Source organism: Gavia stellata, chromosome 2, assembly GCF_030936135.1.
Source record: "Gavia stellata isolate bGavSte3 chromosome 2, bGavSte3.hap2, whole genome shotgun sequence".
Taxonomy (NCBI): domain Eukaryota; kingdom Metazoa; phylum Chordata; class Aves; order Gaviiformes; family Gaviidae; genus Gavia; species Gavia stellata.
The window spans coordinates 85,803,504-85,819,385 of NC_082595.1; positions in this window are offsets into that span (position 1 = coordinate 85,803,504).

Sequence of the window (15,882 nt, forward strand, 5' to 3'; positions counted from 1 at the left end):
CTGCCAAATCACACACTTAAAGCAGGAAGAAAGAGGCTGGAGTGAAATCCTGGCCCCACTATGCTTAATGGACTTCAACAGGGTTAGGTTTCCACTCTAGTGGCCACTGCTCTTTGAGTTGCTCTTTTTAGTCCTGCCCGAGATGTTTTTCCCCGCCTGGAATGGAGGTGCTCCGGTGCAAATTTCTGGTGTAGAGGGTCTGCCGCAGTGATGGAGTGCCACGAATTTGTGTGATTTAACTGGCTTTGACACTGGCACTTGACACAGTAGTGGGGTTGTGGTCTAAGAATTTAAGCACGCTGCTCTTAACATACATGCAATTCCTAATGTGACTCCAATAGAGTGAAGCTAAAGAAACCATGTATCTGTATTTGTATTTGTATTTGTATTTGTATTTCTTCTTCTCTACTGGCCTTTTTTCATCTGCCAGAGCATGACAGGCAGACTGATTTTTCCAGTGTACTTCATGGGGTGTTCTGGGCATTTGTAGCAGAAAAGGATGATGCAAAAGATAAGAAAGGGGTGAGAAGTAAGGAAAGCCAGTCAAAAACTGGTTAAAAAAAAAACAGGACAAAAATTACCAAGATAAGGTTAACAACAGTGGTGGGGATCTTGGCCACTGAGCTGGACAGGGCAGAGGAAGGTGTTTGCAAGATCAATGTAGTGGGGTTACAGGGACGGAAAAGTTGAGATACTAATGCTGGAGTGCTTCTCGTGGTAGACTGTGCTTTTGCTTTCATGCCTGTGACACAGCTGTTCTCTGAAGGAGCCACGGGAGATGGGATTGATGGCAGGCTTGTCAAAAGAGTGTGTGCCTGAAGACTAGACCCTTCCCCCTTCTTCTGCCAGTAGCTTCAGACTGTGCTGATTTCCTGGCCATCTCCTTCATTTCCATTAAGTAATCCCACTGAGCACACACTGAGCCCTCAAGGCAGCACATGCTTTGTGTTGAATCAAATCCACAGGGATGTAGAGATTGGAGTAGATACACTTGATCAAATAGAATGGGCAGCTTCGCATGTCTGTATCGTTCCCTTCCTTCCTCATTGAGACCCAAGATGTGCACCATCATGATCCTGGGAGAAACTGCTTCTTCCTTACTCAGTATCAGCTCCTCTCTGCAACTGAGGCACCACCTTTCTGAAATCAGTGCTGTAAAAACGGTTCAACTTCTACAAGCCTTCATACTTCTTCCAACGAGATGTGCAGGGCACTCTGAACTTGTTCACAGAAAAGCTGCTTCGTTGTCCGTGGACAGAACCATAGTCTTCCTACCACCTATACTCATCTTCAGCTTAAAAGGAAGAGTAGTTCCACTGTGATCATAGTATTTTTTCTCCCTTTGTATTTATCTTCAAATATTTTTCTTATTCTGTTCTCCTGACATACTAGGGAGCTGATTTCTTCTTCCAAATCCATTAATGAGATGGATACTAAAAGACATCGTAGACATCTCTGGTGTTTGCGTTTTGCATGGGATGTTGAGAAATTGGAGAGGCTGCAACATGATTTGAGAGCCTAGCGAAAATGTCTAAAACCCCTCAATCTGCTTAGGTTATAAAAAAGAAGACAAAGTGGTGACTTGATTACTGTGTTGAAACGTTTTGACATTGTAAACTCATCCAGAACAGGAGTTTCATGAGGAATGAAACAATTAGCAAATGTCAATGAATTCAGAGCATGGTTTCAGCCAAAAGTGGAAAATCTTTTTGTTTTGGCACTTTTAAAGCTAAAGCTTATTCCTGCATTTGAAAAGCTTTTAATTTGAAAATTTAGCTAAGTGAAAAGATGTTAAAGGAAAGGGCCTACCTAATCATTTTGTATTGACCCAGCCCTTTTGTTTGTTAAGGCAAATACTGGGCTGACTCATTATGTTGATAATAACTGTTCTAGCAGTCCAACTACCATTGTGTTAATTATTCTAGCACTAAAGAGACATCCCCTGCAGTGGGCTTTGTACTCTGAAGCTGATGTAATAAAAAAAAAGCACCAAGACTCTGGAACCATCTGAGCATTCTTGGATATACAAATAACTGTGGTCTTCTACCAATGGGAAAGTTAGAGAATGGCCTACCCATGCTTTAATCTGATAGTTTGTCTCACATACGCTGAGAAGGAGTGGGAAAATTTAATCAATAATTCTAATAATTGTTTTTCAGCCTTAGTAATGATTTAAAGCTTTCCTATCAGAACCTCCTGATCTCAGCACTGACCTTCAGATGGAGTATTTTCACACCCTCTAATTTTTAGCTTTTTCATTTGAAGATGCTCAGCTTTATAAAAAGTATTTGCTAAAATAATTATTCTGAAGATCCCTGCAGAATAACCAAAGTATTTTAGTTCATTTAAACTCTCATGTACAAAGCTGTAGGAAATGCAAGAAATATAGACATCCAGGGTGAGATTGTTGAGGCAATCAGGGAAATGGACCCCTCAGGGAGATGACCCAAACTTTTTTTCTGAATGAGGAATCTCAAGCTCAGGGATTTGGTGGGAGAAGGCAAAATTGTGAAATGAATGGACACATTTTCAAAATTCTTATGAAGCAAAGTCACTTTGTGCTTATACAGCTCCTGTACCTGCACCCTACATTTTGGAGTAAGTGGTAGTATTTGTCTCTCACTCTACAGAATACCAAATTTAAAGACAATAAAGATTAACAATCTCCAGCAGCAGTACTTACGTCTGCTGCATAGGCCAGCCAGCAGCTCTGGACTCCTCCAAGCTGTTCTGAAAAAGAAAGCATTTGGCTAATTGGACAAAGGTGCTTGGTGGAGCTCTAAAATAATCACTACCATCCCTCATCTTTCCCAGCCCTAAATATACATTTGAACTCTATCTTTTAATCCTGTTTTTTTGGCAGAACATCTTTAATCTTCTGCTCTCCATACTAAGAAAAATTCATCTGCATGTGAGTTTAAGTAAAAGTTACTATTTATAGTAGTTTTAAGTGGTTTATATTGTCTAATTTTTTATTATACTGTCATGATAAATTTACAGGCTTTTTTCCTTTGAATAGAGGCTCAGATGTGCGCTCTGCTTACACTGCCTAACTACTGAACTTGGATGATTTCTTTTCTTCCAGTAACAAATATCTTTACCCCTTCCTATCCTTTTCTAAAATACAATTTGAGGTCATTCAGAAACAGTTGCAAATTTGACTTGAATTTTCTTTAATTGTTCCCACCAAGTGAAAAATAAACACAAATTTTGGAAATGAAAAATTTCCAAATGCTTTAAATCCTAGGGTTTGGTTCACAGCAAGTCTAAGGTGCCCTTCATAATCCTGTTTTGTCACTGTCAATGCACCCACAGTTAGGGCTTAACATGGTAATTTGGGTATTTGCTTAAAAGATGTCCTACTCAAGCCCTCTACCTGCTTCTTTTTTGGAGTGTTTTCAGCCTTTTCCTGTACAATATAGTGTGATGGTTCTCTCTGCCACTGTTTGCGAATTCCTGTTTAAACTCCTAAAATATCTAAGAAATAACTAATTAATGTTACTTCTATTAGGAGAGAGGAAATAAGAATTGTATTGTATATTCTGGTTCTGTGGTCACATAGAAAAAGCAATTATTTGTACGGCCCACTTATCACATGCTAAATTCTTGGGTGATGATTTCCCAAATACATTATGTTAATAAAGAAATTTGATGCTGTGTTTTGGGTAGGGGGAAGTCTAAAAAGCTGTCTGGGTTAGTCACTGGCCTAAAGACTGCTTACTTCTTAGTGACCATTCCATAGGATAACCTGGTTTCTTAATGACTGTTTCATTTTCTTTTAATTCCATGGCTGTTGTGAAAGAATAAATTATCAGATGTAGGAAAAAGCCAAAGCATCTGGGTTCAATTAATCATTAACCCTCTCATGGTTTGCAGGGAGCTGTAGCAGGAGTGAGGAGAAGGCACTAAGGCCTCTATAAGCTGGACTCAAGCAGGGCAGGAAGTTTTCAGGAGTTTCTGAAGTATCAAGAAAGGACTTTTCTAATGCAAGATTCACAGACTGCAGGGCACGTTAAATAATCCTTCCATTCTGATCAAGCCTTGCTGGGCCCAGTTTTGGGCCTCACACTTCAGGAAAAAAATGTAGTTCAAATAAAAAAGGACAGCAGAGGGAGTAATCTGAGATCTTGAAGACATGGTTTATCTGGAAAGAATGAATGAATTGTGTTAAGCTTAAAGAAGTGTACCTGGTGTGAGGATTTGAATTAAACAAAGAGGAAGAAAAAGATCTGATTTCTTGGTCAGTGAAGGACCAGTCAAGAAGTAATAGGCTGAAACCACAGTATGGAAGGTACAAGTTACCAACAGGAAACTTTCCGGTGATTAAGAAGTGAAGAACATGTTCCCGTATTCCTATCAGTGACAGGAGAGACATACCTCAAAACAAGCTAGGGTTGACCCTGCAACACTATCCTATATTTCACCATATGTGCTCTGATTCAGGGAAATTTAAGTTTTGGTCATCTTCCTCCAGATGAATGCTGTAAACCTTAGACCAGCAGTTTCCAAATTGGAAGATAAAGTGTGAGCACAATGAATATGAGCTACCAAACCCAAACTAATAAGCTCTAGCTCTGCAGCACGGTATCAATACCGGTCTTGGGACTGGTCTGGGGAAGGCAGAAGGCTAAGGAGCCAGACCCAGTAATGCATGGGACTGGGCCTATTTATGTTCCTGATGCTCAGTAATGTAAATACTGGGTCTAGTTAAGTTACTCACCCAATTGGTAGATGCTTGTGTTTTGGTCCCTGATCTAGTGGGAATGCATATACATAAAATAGTATATCTTCAACAGAAGTAGCTGAGTTTGCCCACTTGTTCTCAGAAGACTTTCTAACTTTCAAGCCTTTCCTTAAAGATAAGGGTTTAAATCCTTTAACCCAGAGAATTCATTAGTTACTGCCTGGATTAGCACTTTAACTCCTGAGCTACTGGACAAAAAGAGCAGAGGACGGATCTTCACACCAGAAGTTTTGTGAAAAATTTAGCTTGAAGAAAAGCAAATGAAAGTATTGTATGAATTCAGCAGATTTTATGTATAGTTTTAGGGTGACTGAAACTGAACTTTTTTAGGGAAAAAAGGACCTTCTTATCACTGTAAAACTCTTGTTAAGACGTTGTTCTAGTGCTTTTGATTAAATTACAGTCTTAATACATTTAGGCATGCTAGGTTAAATTTTATGTCTGGACATGATCTCTATGAATGCAATGTCTTCACTCTTTTCTGGAGAGATAGGACCTGACAACAGGTGTTACTCTCATGAGAACAGTGTCCTAAGTATTGTTTAGATGTTTGCTGATGTTTTGAATGGCTTCAGGAGACCAGTGGAAAATGCTTCTCTATAGTTTCTTTTACAAAGGGACCAAAAAGTTAACTGAGTCATGATCCTAGAAGATAAAGAATGAAATAAAAAAAAGACACCCTGTTTTATAATTACGGCACAATATGTGCAAATACCTCTTTTTGACTCAGCCCACTGATATTAAAACGCAGTACCAGTTGCAACAGACCTGATTATTTATAACATGACAACTCTTTTCCTTTTTTACCTATTTATCAAAGTGCCAGAGTACTAGAACAGTCTCCTGCACTATTTATTAACTATAAGAACAAGTTTAAAATAATATCTCCACCCTATTTATTGCTTATCTATTTGGAGAGCAACTGTGGTCTAGTCAAATGTAAGTACTAGTAAATAGATTGTTGATTCCAGCATACAGAACCTACACATTCCTCAGACAGCCCAAACAAGTACTTATCCGCTCCTTAATTCCCCACTACCCAAAGGAGAGAATGATCATTTTCTGAGCCATGGATCCAACTATTGTCCAGATTTTTCTTTATCTTATTTTCTACCATAGTAGACCTCCACTATGTAGCTATTAGTGATGGTATTGAAAAACAGCATGGTGAGGAACGGGTGCCCACCACTGTAAAAAGAGAAGCACAATAAGCAATGTAAGTGGAAGCCAGAAAAAAAAAAAGTCTGCAAAATAGAAAAAGAAGAATATTTTTGCTATTTTCTCTTTCTATGTTAGCATTTGTTGCTGTCACTTCTCATTTCAAGAAAGAAGTTTGCCCAGTTTAACTTACTTTTTCTATTAAAAGAAAACAAAACTGGCACTAGTAAAGGGCTCTATGTGCAGTTTTTCATGGGGAAAAAAAGTTGTAAGAACCTCAAGAGCAGATGAAGGGCTGTTGAAGCCTATAGCTGTGACAATGCTTGTGGGAAAGTCTGGAACAGCAGGGAGGAAAGTGTCAGCCAAGAAACCTGAAAAATAGTCCAAATGCTATCATAAAGTCCTTCTTTTAATAATGTGTTTTTAATTTTAATAATATATTACTATTTGGTTTGTTTCTTAGGGACCTGTGTTTATTATAAAGCATTCCTTGAATCTGTCAGTCTATGGGAGTGCCCCTGAACTCCCTCAACGTGCAGCTTTAGTGGTTTTCCTCTGTTTTGAGAGGGTACATTAATAACCACATACTACTATAGGCATTAAATAGGCCACCCACCCTCCAAGAAGTACAGTCCACATTTCTATCCACTCTTTATGGCAGCTAGCCTAATGGGAACGATGTTAACGGATGCAATGAAACACTCTGTGCATCTTGACTTCTATCTTAGGGAGGATCTTTTAGTGTTTGACAGCTATTCATTCAGTCAAGGAATATTAGAGAGGAGCTGATTTAGTGCTGATGAGAAAGGAAGGGTGCCACCCCGCCGTACTGTCATCAGCAGAACTGGTGTGCAGCCTGTGCTGTTGCCCTTTGGTCACGTCTGCATACATATGACCTGTAAGCTGCTCTAATTATTCATAGCTCTCAAGTATATCACTCACACATGCTGCACAACTGTGACCTATGAGCAACGTCTGCAGTGGTGGGAGCCTCATTTTCTGGTGACTCCAGAGAGTTCATGCTTGCTCTCGTAACTCTCTATTCTTCCTGTCTGCGTCTGGCCAGCTCTGCTGGGTCTGTCCAGGAGCGGGCACATGGGTGCAAATGAGGTTTTTGAGGAAATCCATGTGTGTGCCTATATGTATGTGCAATTTTTTGTTACAAGCAGGGCTGGCAGCTCTGTTTATTTAAAGTTGCCTGACACTTTCCACTACAAAATCTTATTTCCAGTTGCTGAAATTTAACTATTCGATCTGAAATGGTTCAAGTCAATAGCTCACCACAGATTCAAAAGATTATAAGGGGCATGTGCTTATTTATTTGAAGTTATCAGGCAAGCCCCTTCAGTGGTTTCCTGAAAGTTAAGGACACCCATACATTGCTTTACAAGCAGTGAATTTCTTTTCCCACATTCAAAAGCACAGTTCTCTGGTGATAACTCATGCCTTCAGAGTAGTAGGCATGACTGCCAGCTTGGCTGGCATATTGGTAGCTGCTAGTCTAGGGGAATACTCTTTCAGTGATAATGTGTCCAAATCTGGCTGAGATTTAAGCCAACATCTCAGAAATTGCAACCTGCTCTGTAACTCCAACTTCGTTTGCTGTTGCTGCAGCCGCATGAAGGAACATGAACTGGTTGTAGGCTGCTCTCTAGTGTCTCTTGATTGACCGGGCTCCAAACTGTATTGCTATCAAAACACATGTGTCTGACACCTATCCTACAAGCCCTCAGGACATGCCTTACAAGACATCATGCATTCACCAGATATACCCAGTAATTGCAGATTACACTGGTGGTCAGCTTTCAATGATCTAAAAGGGCCAGGGACCATCCTCTAGCTCTGAGACCTGGTGACTTGGCTGCATCCATACGACATAACACTTGGCCTTGGGCCCCAAAATATGTGCAATATACACATGCACCTAATGTAAAAGGTTTTGTTTGTGATATAACGAAATTACTGTACTGAGCTGTCTCTCTCTGACATACTGAATTCACTACACTTCCTGATCTGTGCATGCATCGTAGCCATTTCTTTGATATTTCTCAGTATTCAATAGCCCAATCAGATCTACTTCTCTGACCAGAACAGCAGATGGATGGGGTATGCAAATACCTCAAGGACAAAGATTCTGTGCGGAAATAAAAAATAAGGGTATTTGTAGCGAAACTTAAATGTTCAGTAACCATATACTCAGTCAGATTGGTGAAGGGGCCAAAACCAAGGCACCTTAGAAGGACCAGAAGGGGTCCATCACAGCAGGCAGAAAAGTCCTTCCTTACCAAAGGCTACTCTTCTCCAGCCAGAACCCAACACTTCTCCCTGCTACCATGCTGCTATCAGCAAACACTAAGGCAACCTTACCCCTCCTAGTGATAATGAACAAAGAAGAAGACCACTCTAAGTGTGTTATCAAGTTACTTCATTTGTTCAAGTGGAAGAATTTTTGTCTGGTGTACTGGGAGATCAAAGGGTAGTTACATAAGGTTTCTGTTATCTTTCTTTTCTGTTTTCTTTTTTGTTTTTTAATTTTCCTTTAAAAGAAAAACCCCAGACCTTCTCCACACATAAAAGAATTGTAATCCAATAGCATATTCAGATATTCAGAATTTAGGAAATTCCAGAATAAAAGCCATTTCCATTCTGTTGGTGTTTATATTAAAAATGTGATTTTATAAAACATAAATATAGAAAATACTATATAGTTTGCATCAGTATAAAGCACAAGCAGATTTTTTTTACAAAAGTCTTAATCAAAACGTGCATTATTCTCTGTTTCCTAATATGTAATCTTTTATTACTATATCTCCTTTACAAAATTTTCTTGAACTGGATTTTTTTTAATTAGTTGTCTATTATTTGCCTAATAATATTTTCTAATCAACTGCTAAAAAAACCCTTCAGTTTGACCCTTCCTTCTTTCTAGAATTGCCATTCATGAATAATGAACCAAATCATGTAAGTATTTTCCTACTTTATTTGACATTTTCTTTATGTACATATCCTGAATTTTAATCCAATAAATTAAGAATTCCTTCAATCACAATTATAAGAAATGCAATTGCATACAAGAAGAAAATTATATAACACAAAGTACTAACAGACTGAAAAGCCAATCAATTGTTTCTAATAATTTTTAGTGTTGTGAAAGAGAAAAAAAAAAAACAGCGCATGATGTTTTCAAGCAGAGCAGCTTTTAGAGAGCTTTTATCAACAGCAGCTGTCACAGATGGGTTATGTTAGTTAAGAAGATTCCAAAACCGGAAAAAACCCCCATGCTTATATAAATGCGAAAAATATCAGCTTGATTATAATACTCTTTTACTAAAAGTATATATAATATTGGGCTTGTCTGTATTTGCTTATACATGAGTAAGGAAGTGTAGACCATAAAAATATAGTTCAGAGCACTTTTTCCCATCTAAAAAACTTGCATCTATTAACATGCTCGGTGATTAAACAGAACACAATATATCATTCTGCATATTTTGAGGACTTCGTAGGAGCCTGGATGAGAGAAGTGCTAAGATGATCATGAAGCCAAACACTGAATTCTTTAGTCAAAGGATAATACTTTATTGCCAGATTAATTCCTGAACACTATAGATATTTATATCTTAATGTGTTACAAATTGATGTAGTTACTCATTTTTACTCAAATCTTTACAGAACTTTAATTAAACAACTGTTCTCGATAGAATTAGCATAGACAGTCACAAACCAAAAGGTATTAATAATCTGAAAATGAATAGAACTTTGTCTGACATGATCTCATCTTTTATGTTTTTAGTCATGTCAATAGAATTAACTGGAGTGTAGTTCAGTGATTCCTGTAATCTGTATTATAACACAGCTCTTCATGAAGTGAGAATGATGATGGTTATATTTGTCAAGTTCACCACATAGTCACATGGAAGAACTAATTAGCATCAGAACACTGATTTAAGAAATACTTCTCTAGCCAAATCCATCAGCATAATCTAATAACAAACTATCTGTTGCAATCTTTGCTATCAAGATTATGTACAGCACATACAGAGCGCTCTCACAATCCCAGAGCGGTTTGGGTTGGAAGGGACCTTTGAAGAACACCTAGTCCAACCGCCCTGCTGTGGGCAGGGACGTCTTTTACTAGATCACGTTGCTCAAAGCCCCATCCAACCTGACCTTGAACACTGCCAATGATGGGGCATCCACAACTTCTCTGGGCAACCTGCCCCAGTGTCTTACCACCCTCATTGTAAGAGCTAGAACTCCTTTTGGTTCCACAATTTGTGTTCTTGACAGTCCAGTCGTATCCCTTCAGCAGGACAGTCAATAAAAGGTTTCATCTTCTGGAAGAATATAAGGATTCAAATCACCTGAGGTTAAGGTGGGACCTTGGCCACATACCCTAGGCAGCAGAATACTATGTGAATGGTGGTAGTACTACCATCACTCCTCATCTGAAGAACAGGCCAACCATTTGTATCCAAAGAGCAAATGTGATGCTTTAGGTGCCAACAGTAGTTTCAGCATCTCAGTGCATCTTACAGAGCAGGTGAATTATGTGGAAGGGTCAGAAGTCTGAATACTCTCCTTTGGCTGCGTCCCTCATGAAGGCTGATGTTACCCGTACCCTCCTAAGGCAGCTAACTTTCTCAATTTATTGTATAGGGAATGCAGTCTTGATTCAGTGTTATGAATTCCATATTCAAATGGTCTGAGCAATATAATTAACTCAGAAGACTGCACTTAGCTTGAAGTTTGCTGCCCGCATTTCAGATCAGCCAAGTCCTGTGTTCCTAAAACCGTATCTGTTATTTCTAACACCATTGATCTAATAAACACATACAGTCCCCCTAAAATTCTTATTGAAAATCACAGCCTGAAGGAATCTGTTGGAGATCTGTTCTTCTAAGCATGTCTGTAAGTTCTTTTTTTGGATATCTGCTAAGTATAGAGAGTTTTCTAAACTCTTTTTAAGATAAGGCATGGGCAATTCTATGTGGGAACTGTCATATAACACATTGTAAAACTTTTTAAAGTTTAAAACATTTCACTCTATCAAGAGGTCAGAAAGATAGGAGATTTGGGGAAAGGAATGTGTTAGTTTGCTTTTAATAAAGACAAAAGGAAGGGCCAGTAAGTAATGCGTACTAAAACTACTAAAGGATTAAAAGGTGCAAAATTATAAATAAAATTATAATAATATTTAACAGTAATTATATCCTCAGTCCTAATGATTTTTTATATTTTATGTTCTTTATGTGCACAACAGCAATATACTTAATACTAATAGTAATGTTATTTGGATAAAAACTTTCACAAAATAATAATTTAAGAATCATTCAATATGTAGAGATAATAAAAAAGATAAGTAGCAATAGAATCCATCCTAAATGACTCATAAAACCAACATCTAAACAAAATAACAAACTTCAGTTCAAACTGATGGTAAAATTTAATTTGTTTGAATGTGAGGTCTTCAGGTAGCCCAATGAACCAGTAAAACTGAAACCAGCTATTGAATGTACATCAAGACACCATCAAAAGACCTCGCTAGAACTAAAAGTGGAAGAGACTGTCAATGAATTCTGCTTAGGAGTGAATGATGTAAACAGCAAGAAATCCAAACAGAAATGTTATTTATTTATTTTTCTTAATCAGTGTTAATCAAACACAGAGTAAGAATTTAAGATTGCTATTTCTCGAAATATATTAAAAATGAAATATTAAGGCAACCCATCCTTCTGCCTAACAATTTCTTTCTGTTTTTTCTTCTTTCTTGTTTGTACTGTGGGATGATCTTAGCTTACATCTTACTAAGTACTAGCCCAGACCACAATGCTCTTTTTCCTTTTTTTCTTAAGCTGCGATTTAAAAAGGTCTAACAGCTACATTTCCAACCATGTAACTGTAGTGGAAAAACTAAGAATAGCACATGCTAGAGGGAGCAAAGAGAGCAGCCTTCTTGTTCTCACTTCCGTCAAGTAAATGCCATTGTTTGGTAGACCAGAGGAGGTAATTCAGACTGTACGTAAAATTTTCACCCAATCTCCTCTTCAAAAGCATTAACTTAGTTAGCAGAGTTGAAGTCATTCTGCCAAAACACTGTGTATCTTTGGCATTCCCAGATAATCAGACACAGAATATATTCCTGTAGGTATAATTGAATTCTGAAATAAGTACTTACTGTAGTATAAAATACACTTGGGCAGCATTTTCATTACAGCACTTAATCCAGCTGAAATCTGTGTGAGTGCCTCAGAATTCCCCCAAAGAGTATCGTGTTTGCAAAAATAGATTTGACAGATGTACAATAGGTCATGAAGTATTTAACAGAGATAACACCTCCAAAACATAATTACTTCCACAATGAAATGAATAGAAGAAAGGTGTAGAGGCTTCAATAAAATAACTCTGAAATGCTACACATTTTATTGAAGTACCTAAGAGAGACCGATCTTTCCAAGAAAAGAGCTGAACCTTATTACAAAGCCGAGGTGGAATATCTGCACTCATGACATGGCTTCCAAAATACCAATTATTTTAATGTGACTGTAGGACTTTTAAGACATAGATTGGTAGGAGAAGTATTTTAGTTGGGTTTTGAAATGAATTCCTAAATTCTGATGATTTATTTTCAAAAATACCGCACCTCATTACAGGACATAACAGAAAAATTCTGAATAGGTTTTCAATTGCCAAATTGGTTTAAGAACTAAGATAAATCTGGAACTTTTGGAACTTCTACTGTTGCTCTGAAATTTCAAAATTTTGGAAAGCCATACTTACAGAGACACTTATTTCCATTTGATCACTTCAGATGGTGTTTCTGTCTTCTTTGCAGAAGAGATTGTAAACTATGGAAAGGATATTCAGGTACAAAAAAATGTGCTAAAAAGACAGGCACCTGATAAGATGTCTCATTAAGTATATATATAAATTCCTTCATGTCCAAAAAGAAACCTTTAATAGTATATGAACCAGATGTTTTCAGCATGGAAACCTGTAGAGATTTTATACAATTACCAAAATTAAATGCTATAGTGTCCTTCTTCTGTTTACACAGTTTCAAAATGCTTCAGTGCTAGGTGTCTGATCTGCATAACGACTTATAGCTGTTTCTTAACCATGCAGTTTGTAAATCTGTTGGCTCTTATTGCCTAATAACAGCCGCCAGGTGATCAGAATAGATTAATTTGCATGATTATTATATATTTCTTCTTCAATAGCCATCAGCTGAATAGGCAGATTTCTACTCAGTGTGATGCCTCCTGTCCTGAAGCTTTTCAGAAATGTCAAGACCCTTGCCAGCAACAAAGCTGCAGTTTCTCTTCCCCCTCCCCTTTCTTCAACAGAGTCAACCAACCCAAACCCATGGTAGAATTTACATAAAAGAGAAAGAAAATCTCTTTCCTCCCAGTCCCAGCTCTGCAGCAAGTGGAGTCAATGGAAGTTTTGCCAATGACCTCAGTAAGAGCAACACTCTCTAAACTTCCTTTCTTCTAGCAGGCCAATAAACTTCTTATCTGCACAACGACTGCCACATATTTGTACCGCATATTTTTGCCTACGGTTAGACTAACTTAATGCTGGGAAAAGTTACATAGCCATAAATTTTGAAAGCATTTAATAGGGCTTTTAGGCGTATAACCCCCTGCAAATCAGCAGAAGTTATGCAGCCGAAACCTGACGTTCGCTCTGGAAGTGCTATTGAGGTACCATTTTCTTGTATATGGAATGACTGTTAGTAGACATATGGGTTTTTATATCAGAATAATGAATGAAAACTAGACATTGTTTATTTGTAATATATGCTATTGAGCATCTGAATTAATGAAACGAAGTTTGTGGATGGATGGCTTGTTCAGGGAAGTAGAAAAACATTGCTGCTTATAATTCAACCTTTGGCATTTACATTTAGAGTGGCTGAGGTGGGAGTTTGACGTGTTGCGGGTTTTGTTGTCTGTTACATGTTTCAGTAGTAATTTCAGCTTTGGAGGAGGGGAAGCAAATACCCACCTTATGCGTATAATTACACTGTGGACAAATCTAGGTAAAGCTGCTTTCCAAACATTGACCCACTACTGTATCTCAGTGCAGATGGGAAAGGCCATCGTATACTGAGATTCCAGTCGGATGCAGTCTTTTCTGACTGGAGGAAGAAAAAACAGGCAACTGTGATGGAGTTCTGGGATGATCACATCTGCCCATTAAGGGCTGGACATCTATCTCTCTTTACACAGAGCTACCGAGCAGCCATCATTTACATTAAAACTCTCAGTCCATTACCAACAGTTGACCTTGCGACCTTAGTTTAAATGCTTCACATCCCATTACTTCCCTCCCAAGTCATCTACTTTCCTAACATTTTACAATAATGCACTTCAGCATTGTCACACGTTTCTGGCTCCAATTCTGGAAAACGTTTCCGTTCAAGAAAACACTCCACTGTGTGCTTTATTTTACTTATCTCCTGAAACTAAAGTGAAGCATGCCGTTACCATTGGCTCTCCATAGAGACAGACTGAAAACACACTTATGTGCTTCTCCGTCCTGGGCTCTGAATGATGGCAGTTATTTTTTCCAGTCTTTTTCAGACAGAAGAACTAATGTAATCATAAATGCATTGAAATTAAATCCTAATAAAGGGTCTTCAGAAGAATGCATATATTCATGTTCCCACTTAAAAAAAAGGTTTTATACTTGAAAAAGATATTTGAAGCATTCCAGCTTTCTAAAGCATTGCAGTATACTTTTGCAATAGCTTGTTACCCATTACTGAACAGATTTAATTATACTTCCTCTGTAGTAGAATTACAGTTACAGATGTTTTTTTGCTACTGATTGGAACGTCAGTAATAATTTAATTAGATATTATGACAGTTTCCATGGCTTATACGTTAACACAGTTAAATTCTCTCTGTAAACTAATTTTGAGAACAAATGTTTCTGTTCAAAACTTTTTACAGTGGAAATGTTTCAAAGGTAGAAAAAGTTAATTATAAGGCTTTTTTCCCCTTCTAAATCCTCTGAAGGAGGAAGAACATTTTCCATGGAAATATGGTCAGTCACTGAAATGTCAAAGAGGCTCTAACTGTAGAAGACTGAACGATATATGGAAAGTATATGAAATTTAAACTACCTTACAATCTAAGTTAAACGGTACTATTTATTTATATAACTATAGTGACCCTCAGTGTGCAGAAGATACGCTTTTACTGTGTGGTTTTCTTGTATGCGAGAACATTGAATGGCTGTATTATATTTAATTAAAAGCAATAGTGGGCCTACCCAGATGTTAAAAGGGCTTGATCTGAACAGTGTGTTGACATCAGATGAATAGGAGAGGCCACCTGCTAGCTCCACTTTTGGCTTTGTGGATGATTTGCATTCCTGTGGCCTGTTGCTCTGCATGATTGCTCTCAGCACTTCACAGCCCCGTGAACTGTTTAATATCATGGATACCTTCCAGCCATGCAGGCTATCTCCTTTTGTAACATCAGTGCAAAAGAAAGAATGACCACTTGCATGATTCTGATGGGTAGAGCATAATGTTTTCACTTAGCATATACCACATCAAAGAAGAGGAAATGCTTTTCTGTAAACCGGATTAAGATAAAAATTAATCCATTCTTGCCTAAGAGCGCTAACAGACCTTTTTTTTTGTCTTTCTGAAAGATAATGCTCATCATTTGAATCTGAGTACAATACAGTTCAGACTGTAAATGGTATCCTTGTCTTTTCACTTGAGCACAGAATGTTTCTAGTGTAAATAAGTAAAATTTAAATAATTTACTAAATATGTGTACTGTTTGAACACGGAGAATCCCTTCAGTAGCATAAATGTATTCATGAACACAAATGCAACTATTAGACTGCCAGTGCAGTCCTGATTTGTTATCTTTCTAAAAAACTATAAATATTTTAAAGTGAGAGGCAAGAAAAATGGAATCAAAAGGAAAAAGGAATCATTATATATAGCATTTTCC